Source organism: Agelaius tricolor, unplaced genomic scaffold (genome assembly GCF_023055355.1).
Source record: "Agelaius tricolor isolate 1412-34295 unplaced genomic scaffold, bAgeTri1.0.p SCAF_13, whole genome shotgun sequence".
NCBI lineage: Eukaryota > Metazoa > Chordata > Aves > Passeriformes > Icteridae > Agelaius > Agelaius tricolor.
In genome coordinates, this window is record NW_027269273.1 from 8,306,719 (window position 1) to 8,321,961 (window position 15,243).

The window sequence follows — 15,243 nt, forward strand, 5'->3', positions numbered from 1 at the left end:
TTAACAATGCCATTATGCAATTCTTTGCCATTCATAATGAGAGGCATACTGCAGGGTGCATGCTGAGATAAACCCCACAAAACTAGGAACAGGTTTATAATTAGAGAGGGGGGGAAGGGGAGAGAAAGTTATTTAGAACATATTTTCGCTTTGTCTTTATTTCTGAAAATGTGTGATATGTCCATCTGGAGCTAAGCAATATCTGTGCTCAGTCAGTTGGGAAGAGAATGATGGAATGTTCTGACAAATCCTCTTCTCACAGCAGCTTCCATCCCAGGAGTAGCTCTTCCCTTACTTGGTTGTGGCAGTCATACTCTCATGAACTGAATCTAGGTCTCTGTTGCAGTTAATAGCTGGTCATGCACAGGATAGAGGCTGAAATAATCAGTCGTAGTGTTGGCTTGATTTTTCTATTCAGAAATTTTAGCAATTTTTTAAAGTATTTCACCACTGTTACATGAGGTTTTGTAAATGTTTTATAGTTCATCTCATCACTGGGGTGTGCATTTCAGCAGAAAGGGATAGTACCTCAGAGACCTGGATATTTAGTATACAAAGTGTATTTTAAAAAAATCTAACCCAAGTATTGCCTATCTGGACTGTTCCCTTTTTATAATCATGGTGCTGAATGTATAATGAAATGAAACTGTAGAGAAAAAAACCCCAGTTGGTTCTCTGGGCTAATTAGGGGCCAAGAATGCAAGTGCCCACTTCATTTTAGGACTGTTCAGAAGTGAGAGGCTTTTTGCATTATTTTTGCATGTTTCTTAAGTAAATAACTTCCTGATGCTTCATTAGTGACAACTGCACATGAGTGTGTGGTTTATCCTGGGGGTGATGAGGGCTGTCAGTGTTCAGGAGAGTGCAAGTTGAACCTCTAATGCACTTTGGTCTTTACCCCAATATTTCAAGTGATGGCCCCTTGTGCTGAGTTACTTACAGCTGTCAAAGTATAAAAGTGATGCCATGTCAGAATGTTTGAGTTTTTCCATTGCTTTTGAGGTTGAGATAGTGGTGAGGCTCTGACAGTGGAGCAGGACGGACTCTGCAGGGCAACTTGGGCCTTGTGGAGATCCCTTAAGGGCATCATGTAGAGAAATCCTGATTTCTTCCTGGTCAGAATTCCTGTTTCCTTACAGTCAATGTGCAGAATAGCCATGTGAAGTGGTACCAGGCCCTCAACCCTTGTGTCTAAACTAAATCCATGAGGAGATGAAAACAATTGTTAAAGGATTGAGACTGTCTTGAAATTGTATGTAATCTGATTAATTTTATCCTTGGAAAATGAACACCCTGGTGGGATTTTAAAATAACCTTTGGGTTTTTTCATTAAGTTAATGCATATTAATTCATGGCAGAATTAATCATATCTTGATTCATATTGTACACTGCTTGGATTTAGTCAGTAAAGCCAAAATTGAAGTGGTTCAAAAAAGAAATGTCATCTTACTCAATATTGTTATACATTTCTTCTATGATCAGTTTTCCATATAGTGGTAGTATGATGCAAATAAACACATCATTCTTAGTCCTTTATCAAAGGAAAAATGAGTCTTTATCTCTAACCAGGAACACGTCTAGCATATTTATACCATCAAGAATAAAAGAAATCCTGAGCTGTTATTCTGTGACTCAGCAGGATGTATAGGCAATCTGTCCTTGTTTTGCTTTCTTGGGGGAAAAAAAAGTCAAAATCAAGCATAACACCCCCCAAAAAACTTAGAACAAGGATTGGATGAAGTAGGCACTTGGGTTTCAAATATTGCTTCAGAAGGATATTGTTCATGGAAATCATGGGATTGTGAGGAAAGTACAGAAGAACTGAGTCTTTCTCTGCATCTGATTGCATTGTCACCTGTATGAAAACATGACCAAATCCAAACCTCAGGCAGCTGCCATACTCCCATGGCAGAAATGTGACTGCCATTCCAGCAGGGAAATGAATGCAACGTTCACAGGATGAGCTTAAATCATTATTATCTGTAATAGCTTTATATTTGTGCCACTGAGGCAAAAATAAAATATGCTTTGGGGTAATATGTATGAAGTGTAACCTAAAGTACAGCATTTTGTGTTTTCTCTTCCAGCCTCAGCGTTTGTTAGTATTTGAGGCTTTTGCTGTTTTGGGGGGTTTGAGGTTTTGTGGGACCTTCACGCTTCACCTAAATTGAACAGAAGCTGTTACAAGTCTGTCCTTGCAAAAAATCAACGTTGAGAAGAATGTTGTCAGTGAATTGGGGTGGGAACAGAAGGGAAGGGCAAAAAAGGAGATTTGGGGCATCTGCCTCGAAAGTGGGTTATCATCTATACCAGACATGTCGTTGTCTCTCTCTGTCATCTATATTTATTGCAGTGAAAAGTGGATACGTGTTGCTTCCAAACCCAAATTTGCCATTCATTTCCTTTGTACTCCTTCTGAATGGGTATAAACTGTGACCAGATCTACCAGGCACACAAGGGTTGGCACATCAGTTCTGGTGTTTGCTGCCTTGATGATGGGGCTATCAGGAAACAATCACTTAGAAAAGCAGAGGCAAAGTCCTGAGAGGGTACAGCATTTCAAGGCAAGCCATGATGATTTGTAGAGTAAAAATATCTGGAAGTTAAAATATGTGTGGAGGAGATAGTCAACAATCACTGTAATTTTACTTTAATTCCTTTTTATAGTTGTGTTCAGTGGAAATTAATAGGGGTAGTAAAATTCTTTACAACTATTTTGCTGCAGTATTTATGTACCTTCCTATCTGAATTGTCTGTTGAAGTTAAAAGGGAAAATTCAGCCATGAATAGAGAACAGCCACTCACTGTGTGCTGAGAAATCCATGGGGTTTCCCTTGCAGCTTTCTGGTTCTCTAAACCCCCAGAAAATTTGCTTGCTTATAGCCAGGACCTCTTATGACTTGTAAACCTGATATGAGGGTGCATAACAGCAGTGAGTTTACTCTCAGCTGGTGGCTCATCCGGGGAGGATTTACATTTTTGACTGATCTCCAGCACTTCCGTTGCCTCCCGGGGACAGGGGTGTGCATCTGAGGCACTGCAGGCTCCAGGCAGAGGTGGCAACCAAAGTGCACAACTCAGTTGCTCTTCCCAGGTGTTATATTTTTAGTATATTCCAATGGCTTGTGGAATTCCTAAGTAGTGCTTAGTGAGTTATGGTAGTTTTGGGGAATTATGTGAGTCGTGTACTTGCACGTCCGTGTTTAGAATTGCTGTATATTCATTCTGTCTCATAAGAGTTCTTCATAACTTTTCTTAAATCACTGCTTAACTAAGCCCCAAGTGGCTTTTAATTTAAAGTATTTTGTAACCCTAAGAGGAATGTAAGGACAGGAATCCATTTTGGTTGACTATGACAGCTTTGTGTTGATTATTGCTAGAAAATGTATGCATCTCCTCCCTGCTGAACAAATGATTGGCACTTCACTAATTTTAAGTAATTCAAATAATTGCATCAAGCAAATCTATTCAGCAGGGTGATCCATTGCCAGGATAAGCATTAGCACTAATGGCTATCTCAGCAAAATCTTGTGTGGCAGGCAGCACAAAATGGCAGTGCTGGCAGCCTTTTTTGTGATGAATTACCTTGTGAGAAATGAGGTCTGTGTGCTCACAGAGAAGCAAGAAAGGTACTTTGTATTTGAGTTTAAATGTAGGAATCAAGCCCTGGGTGTATAAAAAGTGTGTGTCTAACTGTGGAATGTGTAGCTGGACCTCAGAAATCCCTTATGCAAATGTAGGGCCATGGTGCTGGAGGCAGGTGTGGCCAGAGGGGCTTGGCATTGGTCTGAGGCCTTAGCATGGGATTTGTAGCATGCAGATGTTCTCATCTCCTGGAACAGCCAGGAGGTCTGATGGTAGGTCCCTGGGGTTTGTTTCCCTCCTCTGACATGACACTGAGAGGATGATCCTGAATGATCTTTTCTGTGCTTTGTAGCAGGGGATTGTTGTACAGCTACTCTATGTATATCTGCGTCCTCACGTTGGCTAACTTTAGTACTGCTGAAGAACTGTAAATGAAAAATAGAGCAGGGTATTTTTTTTAGGAATTTGAAGTATATTAGGGGAATGTACAGATGGAAGCCTGGTCCCTTTGACATGGTGGTATCAGCAAAACAATCGGTGTGAGCTGCCGGAAAGATGCAAGCTGGAGGGTGTGATTGAAGCCTGACCTTGCAGGGTGAGCTTAAAGGAGTATGCTCACCACAGAGCATAAACACAGCAGTTACCATTCTTATCTGCTCTGCTTGCTCTCTACTGAAAACTTACCATAAAGCTTGAAAAGAACAATTAATTAAAATAAAAATTGTGCATTTGTTGTAATTTATCTGTTTTTTTTGGCTACTAGCTGTTGATTATTTATGTACATTTCAAGTAGCAGAACTTGGGGAAATACTATTTCAGTATAACACCTAAATATAGGCAAGTGTTTATTTTGGTAGCTATCAATTCTAGCAAAAAGGATCTCATTGCACACAAATACAAAATATCTGTAATGTGTGATGGAATGCAAGATCGATCATGTTCAGAGTAGTATATATCTTGTTTATTAAGATATCTCTGTAGTGAAAAAGGCTTTATTGTGTGAGGAAACCATGTTAGACAGCTCTTAGCTTTCTCTCTCCCTTTGCTCTGTGTATACATTTTTAAAAAAGGACATTTCCTTTAGGTGTTGATTATTATTTTTCAGCTGTTTGAAGTTTTTTGCTCAATTACCAATTATGTTACAGAAATGGAGGAAAATGTTCTCAGATATAAATGCCTGAGCTAACAGGCACAGACAGTTTGGCTATCCTGGTTACTATGGTGAGAGCTGGGGAGGATGCCTGTAGCACACCAGCCTCTGTGTCGTTCAAGCAGGCTGTTTTTAATTTCCTGGGATTGCTTACGAGCTGTAATATTAATCTATTTGTATCCTCTTTCAGCACTTCCTTTGCTTTGCAGTGTAAGCCCCTTAATATAGATTGGCTGGAGAAGAGCAGCTTTGCCCTCCTTGCTGCCTGTCTGAGGTGCCCCGTGTGGCTGAGAGCAGGGAAGGATGACCTCATGTGCTGCAGGCAGGAAGCAGAGCTGATTAGTCTGCCTCCAGAGATGCCAGTGCAGGGTGTGACTGGGCTGTCATAAATCTGCTGAGGAACATTTGCTTCTCTGGGAGAGATGACCACAGAAACATGCACAGGACAGAAAAAAAAAAAAAAAAAAGAGAAAAAAAAAAGCTGAGCACGTATTCATCGATGTTTGGTTGCCTATTGGTATGAGCACATGATAATTCCTTCCGCATTACATGATAGGGATTCTCCATTCTATTCTGGGTTCCCTAAGTCAAATGTCATCTCCCCCCCCATCCTTCCCCCCACCATGCTGAAATGTTGTTCTCAGTAATAATCCTCAGTAATAATCCTCACAACAGATCTCAAAGGGAACCCACCTCAAGACAGTGTTGAAATTCTGTTCTTAATCCACAATCTGCTGATTCAGGACAGAGATTTGAAGCTTTTGGCTGGTGACTGGGAGATGTGGGGGTTCACATCCCTTCATGGAGAGGAAAATGAGTACTTGTCTTTGTCAAATCCACACAAGTAGGATGTGGAGCTGTAAGGCCAAAGGCTGACAAGGCAAGAAGAGCATGTCAGTATAGCATGATGATTACTTTTCCAGCTGAATTACTTGTCAAATTCGAAATGCATCTGTGATCAGGCTGAAACAGCCTTTTCAAATAAAGTTGCTGTATATTGGATAAATATTTGCATAAATTATTTATGATGGCATGGTATATATGGTGTTATTGCCTCTGTGGAAATAAGTATATTTAGTATTACTGAATTAATGTTATTGAAATCTGATCTTCTGAATGCTTCCATGGCACTCTTTTCTTCATCATACTTTTTAGCAAATTCACCAAAGGAGCATTTTATTTTAGTTGCCAAATGCAGTAATTATAGCAAAAGCAGCTAACACCAAAGTGAGAAAGAAGTGACTTGGTTATTTGTCGAATAAAATCTTAAATATCAGATTTAATAAGCTAGTTTGCCATCTTGAGTCTCCTAGCACAAATCTGTGTTTGCAAGATTGGACTGTCAGAGGTGATAGGGCACAGAAATGGAAATATGGCAGATTTCCTAGGAGAGCAGAGGAAGGAAAAATGACAACAGACCAGAACACAGGAAGTCTAAAGACAGAGTTTAAGAATCAGGGGAATACAGGAGTGACAGGAGGGCTCTGATCAGCAAGAAGAAGCTTAGAGATGATGTGACAGCAATAAAAACTGTCCCGTTTGCAATCAAAACAGAGAGGCAAAGCAGTGGGCAACACAAACCAAGATTTATAGATGATTAACAAATTTTCCTTCTGTCTACCTTAATGTGAAATACAGGATGCTGCTTGCTGCCTTGCTGAGTGGTACACATCACACACAGGATTTACTGGTTGGATACCAGAGCCTTGTGAAGGGGCCATTGATAAATGTCCCTGTACTGCTGCAGCAAAGGGCAAGTTTTCCATGTGTTTGACTTAATCTGCATTGCCTGGCTGAGATAACACAGTAACAAATAGCCAAACTAAAATCAGTTTTTTTCTGCAATTCCAGTGCTCCACAGTGGTGAGTACCTTGCTTTGTCTGTGTCCTCAAAGCCTTGGGTAGTTTAGAGTTGCTGTAGTACTCTTTGTTTCACTATGAATCACAAATAGAGCTGGGAATAAACCCAAGAAGGATCAATTTGTAGTCTTGTGCTGTAACTTCTGAACCACTTTCATACACAATATAACCAACCAGCAGCAATGCTTCGTGATTGGCAGCTTGAAAGGCAGCACACAATATTGTAGGTGATGTATTTCAGAGCTTGTAGTGAAGCTGTTTGCTGTACTGGAGGTCTTGGTCCAATGTTTTTGATGCAGTTTACTGACCTGAAGGTAAACTGGTGAAATGTAAAACATTTTTCTCAAGTGGTTAGTCTTTAATAGGGTTGCACTACTTACTCTGTAAGTAGTTGATTATTGTGTGTCTGTACTCTAGCAAGAATACAATTTTAGCAGGGGCAAGCCCCTTCTAATGTCGATGTCACAGTTTTGATCCAGCGAAGTCTGCAATAAACAGGCTGAGCTGGGTAAGTGAAAGTGTAACAGAGTGGAAAGAAAGCTGGTCAGGGGGATTTCTGGCTGTTACCTAACTGCAGCAACACAGACTGGGGCCAGCCAGGAAGACACTTCAAGCACTGATGTGTTTCATGGCATGAGCTATCAAAAACTGACACCATCTCAGGATTAGCAGCCAAAAAAAGCTGCTGCATTTCCTCAGGGTGTATTTAGTTACCTTGCTCTACCCCTGCTATGGCAGGTTGAATTCATACTGCCCGGTTTTGCCTTTGTTGGCTTCTCTTGTGGGTTCCACCATTGGTCAGACTTGTAGCACTGGTAGCATTAAAGCCTGGATGGTAGTTATCTCCTCTAACTGGCATTTCAGAAATTAGTCTGGAAATGCTAGAGGATGATCTTTGTAGAGGAGAAGAAAAACAAAAAATGTGAAACTTGTCGATTTCTTCAGCATGCTCCTTCCCTTTGCATTTTCTCTTTTACTTCCAATGGAATTTTTTAAGGGGAAAAAATAAGATATTTAAACCAACTTCAGGATAATCTGTGTTTACCTCCTAAGATGCATGAGACAATGAGCACATTTTCCTCAGGACCAGGGTTTCCATTTTGCTGCTGAAAACTGGCAGTGGTGGAAAAACGGATTATTGAGGTAGTTACTCCTAGAACTCCTTTATTCATGAGCTCAAATAGGGACTTAGGACTGGAAGCTTCTGCATGAAATCACTGATGACAAGTCATCATTCCTTGTTTTGTCCTTTTTAAGACTCTGCATCGTGTATCTGTCATTGGTTTTTATACTGGGAGTATGGCAGAAGCATAGCTGATGGTAAACACGTTCATCTGATGAGCTAAATCAATGGCATCCACTTTAACTGGCACAGATGTGCTAATAAGCATGGGTTGCTGTAGATTTTGCAGATTTTATGTGTGGTTTTGAAGCTTTTTATGTGGCTAATACATATGTATTTTCTTATTTAAAAGAATTGGATCTATTAACACTGGAAACGCTTTGGAAATGTGGAGATGTGTGAGTGTGGAAATATGGGAGAGGATGTGAAGTAATTTTGTTCTCTCTGATTGATAATTTGTCATGTGCAAAGGCTTCAAAGAAGACCCTGCTCACTGGAAGCAGAATCTGCTGCTCTCTCTTGATATGAAGAGCACTTAGTGTGAAAATTTTCACACTATGTTGTTCTGTCTGCCATGAACTCGATATAGGGAGAAACATGCTTGATTAATACTTGGCAATGTTTATGTATTCAGTAACAATTTGCCCATCTTCTCAGTCCTCTGCCTCACTTTCTTCATTCATTGCTCTCCAGTATTGCACACAATTTCAACAAACTCTTAATGTAGCACCTCTCTTCCTTCAATGTAAAGGTACTGTTTTTCAGTACCGTTCCTAGAAGAGGTTTGAGGACTTAAATAGCAGCTTGGCCTCTTTTTCCATTGCCATGTCTCAGAGGGTGCCACTCAATCTGAGAGGCAGGCATTTTGGGTGCAGGAAGCTAATCTTAGCCTTCCTCTTTAGGGAGAGTGGCTCCTCTCTCCAGCCACATGTGGCTTCAGAGCAGTCCCCACGTGGCTGACGAGCCAGAACTCAAAAGCACATGATGCTGTAGGCATGAGGGCTGCTGAGGAACAGCAATTACCAAGTCTGGGCTGCAGACCTCACTGGGGCTCTCTGAGACGCTGGTGTGGGGTGGGGAGGGCTGGCAGGGCTGTGCTGTCAGCAGGATTGGCCTCCTGCTCTCATGTTGGTGAGCTTTGGGAGGGCCCAGCTGTTTGCAGCCACTTATTCCATAAGCTGAGCTGGGCAGTGCAGGCAGAATTTCAGGAATATTCAGTGTTAGAGATCCACTTCCCCCCAGCTCAATCCCACTGTGTCCCTGTGTGGTCTCACTGGGTTTGGGGCTCCAGAATGGGAAGATGATGGGAGATCCTCTCGTGTTTGCTCAGTTATGTGGTTCTCTGCTGGTATTTCTGACCTGGGTTTGTAAAAGATCAATTTAACTCACAAATGTCCTCCGTCTCTTGGTTCCACCAGGATTTGGGAATGGGTTTCTCCATCTGTGCTGTGCTGTTGGGTGAGGGGAGATGAGGGATTTGCACCACATAGAAGAAGGGCTGTGTTCCTGCCTGAGATGGAAATGAAAGCATTTTTGTCTCCATTTTCAGTATTGAGGGGATGACGGGCAGAGAGGGAATGCAGACTTCCAGCTAACACTGGCAAATGTTCCTAATAGAGAGGAGGAATATTTCCATTTTGTGTTCCAGTTAATTTTCAATCATGTCCAGACAAAATGAAGGAAGCTCAGAGAGGGTACAACAGTGAAAAAGCAATTGATGACAATCTAGGAAATTGAAAAATCCAATTCAGTTTTTGTCACCAGTTAAAGCTGAAACTGTTTAATTTGAAAAAAGAAATAAAACATAGCTCTGACTTATCACTCCAATTACTTTTGCATTATTTCAGTTGATTTTAAAGCTGAGTGAAAAGGGAGGAGGCGTGGGGCACTGTCTCTGTTTACTGCACAGAAACTCTTAGTTCTCTTAATGTGTTTAAATAAGCAATTACACTGTAGGGAAGGAATATGATGGCTTAATGCAAGATGTCTTAGAGCTCCTTCAGTCTTTTCCTTTGCCTCTTGTGAGGAGATGAATTGCTGTTTACTTTGCAGGAGGCATTCAGCCAGCCAAAACCTGCTAATTATTTGTTGTTTTGGTTATCTTTTGCATACATGCCACTCACTGGACAGTCATCATGAAATATTGAATGTCAATGCAGGATGGTTGTAGGATGCTTTTGGGAGGAGAGGATGGTGCTTATAGTGAGAAAACAGTCAAGAAAGGAAAGACAGTCTGGAAAATAACAGCCTTCAGTTTCAGTTGCTGTTTTGAGGTGCTGAAGAGCCTGAGCTGAGAAATTCCTGTGTAGTAAAGTTTAATTGAAAGTTGGTTTTTAATAATAGAAAAGGATTCACAATTACCCTCAGAGGCCTTTTATGCTGCATTCTGCATGAAGTAAGGACCTGGTCCTTGTCTTCAACCTTTTTACCATCTAAATTATAAGGAATTGGGGAGCAAATTACGTGTTTAAGGAGAACATAACCACAATGGTTCACTTTTTTCTCTAAATTTTACTGTTTCAATATTTGTCTTTGGCGCAGAAGGCACAAATTTGGAAGGCCTGTTAGGATGGAGGCAGTAATAATAGTAACAAAAAGAAAACCTGCATGTGGAGCTCCCAGGGGTCAGGAGGAGCAAGTGGTCAGCCAGCTGCTGGGAAGGGCTTGGAGTTCAGCATAAACTGAGCATGGTAGCACTGGTACTATCCTGGTGTTCTGAAAGGCTGAGAGCACTTCTGTTTCCTCCAAAGGGCTCAGGGTCTCTGAAGGGAATCCGGAGGATGAAGAGGCTCACTAGATATTTTTATGTTTGTCCTGATCTGTTATGCAGTTTCTAGGCAAATGTGTGCTCCTGCTTACCCAGCAGACCTTGACCTGATGTCCAGAGCCCCTGGGGAAACTCTAACCTTTCTGTCAGCAGTGAGGATGGAAATAAATGGGAGACAGAAACTTTGCCCACATTGTCATTGCTGTAGCTTTTCATATGAAATCTTACATTGCCCCTAGTTGAATTGCATTCTGGCTGTAAGCTGAAAAGCAAGCTGTTTCACAAGCTGTGATCACTGAACCAGTAGCTATTAGGAGAATGGAAGTAAGTTCTTAAAGCAGTGGCACTTTCTTCTTTCCTGTAAATAATTGGAGCTGACTGCTGCAGTGGTATCCTGGTGTTTGTGTTTCTATGCAAGCCTTTTGCCAGGTCTCTCTAGAAGCAGCACAGCCTGGGTTTGACATGTACAGCCATACTTTCTGAACATGCTGTGGAGCTTCCCAAATAGTCTTTGCAACTTTGCAAAGAACAGTGTGACACTGGGGACTGAATCTGTGTGGCTTAATGATCTTTCTCAATCTTCACTATCTTCCTGTTCCTCCACTCTGAAATAACTCAGTTTTTGGGATTCTGTGTGTCTGTGTCTGCACAGAGTGAGGTAGGCAGCTCTGTTCAGTCTGACCTGGATGCTGAAGTTGTAGTGTGGAAGTTCTGCAGCTGTGTTGGTGGAGTGCTGCACCTGGAAACTTGGTTTGACTTTTAACTGTAACTACCTGTTCCACCACACCTTCTAGCACTGCCTTCAAACCATGCTTCTGGCAAAATTCTTTCTCAAAGCTGCCTGCTAGGTGAAGGTGATGTGCCCTTTCTTCAGGTGGAGATCACTTGATTTGTCATCTTAACTGACTCACTCAAATAAAATATATTTTCCAGTGGCACTGCACTGTCATGTGTAATGTGTCACCTTTTACTAATGGTGCCAATAATATGGATCTCACCTGTACAATGTTTGTTTTGCTGAACTTGAATTGCTTGCTGCTCTTGTATGAAAAAAATGTAACAGTTTAAGTAACTTGGAGAAAGAAACTAGATAACCTGGCTGAGAACTGAGAGATGGAAATATGTTAATCTACACAAAACAAATAACAGCAAACTGATACAAAAAAATCCACAGTGCTTTTCTCACCTGGGAGAATGTACATCATACTTGAAAATAGGAGACCTAGATAAGTTGTTTTTCACGGTGGGTTGCAAACTAGTTTGCTTTTAAAGGACTTTTCTGGCAAAGTTATGGTAAAGGTTCTCCAAGTGACAGAAATTAAAATCCTAGTAAATTGCAGACCTTTTCCAGAATTGCATTTTTCATTGCTGTGTGTTCTGCTTTTATTAATAGTAAAGGTCAGTTCTTTGAAAAACTCTTTAGTGGGCTTGGTTTTGTGTTTTTTCCCCACAAGTCTTCCCAAAGCAACTTCCAGTGTCCTCATGTAATACTCTTATTAGTCTAGTTCATCAATATTGCATATTACCCTCCTGCGTTTCCTACAGCATCAACAGAAATACTTGCTTTCCTGTAGCTCATGAATCCAGGTAACCATGGCAAAATGCAGTCAATAAATGAGTGGCCCTGCTCTGAGTGTGCTGCGCAATTGCCTTTGTGCATCTGACAACAGCACAAAAGCACAAGTGCTTTATTACTTCATAACACCTCAGCAGGACTGTTGATGTGAATAAATGTTCAGAGCTGAATTCACCTTTTGGGGAAGGTTTAGCAGGAGGCTTTTTGCAAAGTCAGGTATAGAGATGTCCAGGTGTGATTTTGCAGGATTCTTAGATTGCTGTCCACCTGAATTCAGCCCTCTCTTTGTGTCTGATGGCTTTGTGTTTGAAATTTCTGAGATGGGTACAGCAACTGTGCCTGGGCTCCAGCTGGTTTCAGATATTAGGGATAATACCTGGCAAACATTTCAGGCTGTTCCAGGGTCTGTAAAACATGCTTAACTTACCTGAAATTCATAAATTCATAGCACACAGAGCTAGGAAAGAAACATGGTGATTAAACTCTTCCACAGCATGAGGCAGAGAATTGCACTCTGATTTCTTTAGTCAGCTCCATAATTTGTGGTTCAACAGAAGCATGTTTCTTCTAGGAGGGTGACTGATTTTGATTTTTAAATTCTGAAAGTCTGTATTATATTTTTTTAATCAGTCTCTTCTACGAAATAACGTCCTTAAGTGTCCATTGGGGGTGGGTTTTTTTGTGTTCTGGCATTACTGTAGTTCATTATGATGTACTTATGTTTGCTGTTTAATGAGGTTGACTTGGTATTTGTTGAAATAATTGTGGGATATATAACACTTGTGAATGCCAGTTCCATGAGGTGAAATTTGGTTCTTCAGGATAAAGTGCCAAGAGTTGACTGGATGCCAAATAAGGTACAGTACTGCACAGAAAACAATGTCTGTGTTGTGATGAAAGGGTATTTCCTTTCATGAAATAAATATTGGATCAAAAGCAATCTCTTTGATTTTTTTTTTCCCTCAGCTGTGGAATTTGCTGGAATTGTACCAAAAGCAATAGGAATTATTTTAGTGAAGAAAGCATTAAAACTACTCTAGAGCTACTTACTGCTTTTCTGACAAAACAAATAAGAGACAAAGTGTAGGAGGGAAAACTTTGACAAATGTGCAAAATTTTTTCTTTTCATCAAATTTTGGGCTGTGTTTTGTATCAGCCTTCTCAGGTAAGTGTTGCTGTCAGTACATGCAGCACTTGCCTGTGATTTTTGGAGAGCCCTTGATAATCCTTGCATTGTGTTTTCAGTCTTTGTCTTGTAAAGCTATACCTTGGAGTTGCATAGTGAAAAGACATCAGGTTTGCTCAGAGACCTTTTGGGATTCAGGCCATATATGCAGGGATCATGTGGAAAAATCTGATTCCAGCCACAGCTTTCTCTTCACTCTTTCCATTTGATACAACCCTTGCAACTGGCACCTTTTAATTTTTTTTAATTTTTTTTTTCAAAATTGTGACCTAAAGATACCCAGCCAAGAGCGAAGGGAAGAGAGAGACTGTGCGTGGGGGATATCTGTGATATGGTCAGATGATGAATTTCTGCTGAAATGCAAATTAATGCTCACTGTGTCAGAGATTTCACTGTGAAATAAGTTGGTTTTTTTTCTCAATTTCTCATCATTTCAGCTTGTCACAACCTTGCATAAACTAAAGCTGGAGCCATTTGCAATTGCTGAAAGATTAAAACTCCAGGACATAAACACTACCTTGGTTTTGTTTGTACATCTGTTTATGTGGTGTGGCTTCATGGGACTTGGGCAGAAAAAGTATTTCATTTTAGCCAAAGAGTAAGGACAGGCACTTTCCTGCCCTTGCTGCTTACTGTGAATTGGAATGAGAGCCTTTTCCTCTAGAAAAGCATTTGCTGACATTTTTTCCCCTGCCAGTGGAGGTATATATATGGAGTGAGTTTCTGTTTTCAGGAATTATTCAGGGTATTCTCTGGTTCTGTTGGGTTTGGGTTCTTTGCTTTCTTGTTGTTAGGGTTGTTCTGTTGGGTGTTTTTGAGTTTTTTTGCCTTTACTATGATTACAGCACTCATGATCTACCAGTCCCTCTTCTAGGAGGATAAAGTATCATTACAGGTTTTGCTAATGGAGCCTTTGAGTTTTTCTTGCTCTATGTGAACGTGTTCATGTGTGATTGAAAATAATATGTACAGTAGATGTGTGCTTTAACTGCAGCTTATCTTAGGTGTTAAACAGCATGAGACCAGTTAACTGTGGATGGAATGTTTTATTAAAACAGCTGCCTTGGGCATTTTCAGTTTAGTTGCTTGTATCTTACTGCAACACAATAGTTTAGAGATTTTTTTTTTTTTTTGCTTCTGGCAGTTGTGGTCAGGAGTGACTTACATGACCCCCAAGTTACTTTGAGGTGAACAGTGCTCATGTTCTGTAGAATACCCTGCTTCTTAAAGAATAATGGATTTTTCTTTTCAAGCAAATGCAAGTCTTCCTCTACTGACAGAAATAGTTTCAAAAAATGCCATGGACAATTTTAAACATTAAAACTTTGGCAGGGGGTTATGTCTTGAAGTTTTCTAGCCATCCCTTTTTTCTCACCAGTCTTTGTTAACAGGGAATTGCAGAGCATGGAAAATGGTGCCTGAAAGGTGCAATAGATCCATTTATAAATTTTGAAATATAAATGGAGCAAAGGGACACTTCACAATATTAGTATTCACTTTTGTATAGACAAAACCTTCCCAGATTTGTTTCTTGACTGACTGCAGACAGTAAAAACTGGAATCATACTGTGTTGATGTCATAAAATCAGAAGGAGTGAACAGAAGGAAACCTGAATTGTTTGGTAGAGATCAGATACCAAATCTACTTAATGAATCAACAGTTTTGTTCATTTTTATTAAAGCCAGTGACAACTTTTACGTGAGAGTCAATGCTCCAAGGTGTTCCTACAGCTTGCCCTGGCAGAGGAGCCCCCAGGCTGCCGTGGGGCAGCAGGAGCTGCTGCACAGGGACATGAGTTCATTGGTGGCTGCTGGGATCAGGACCAGGGCTCTGAGATGTCCGGAGCCTCAGCTGCCAACCTCTGCCCACACCTTCCCTGCGCACCAGAGAAGCTCTAAGTCCTTTTCAGGCAATTTAGTTTAGACATGAGGTGTGGGATTATTGGTTTGAGATGAGATTCTTGCTGTGTGTTTAGTGCAGTGATTCCTTTCAGTT

At 40.8% G+C, this 15,243-nt stretch overlaps 1 protein-coding gene across 1 annotated transcript in view; it reads left to right on the forward strand.

The window, feature by feature from the left end:
- Window positions 1–15,243, forward strand: part of ANK3 (ankyrin 3) — a 286,897-nt gene that overhangs the window by 14,502 nt on the left and 257,152 nt on the right. The gene's annotated exons all lie outside the window — the stretch shown is intronic.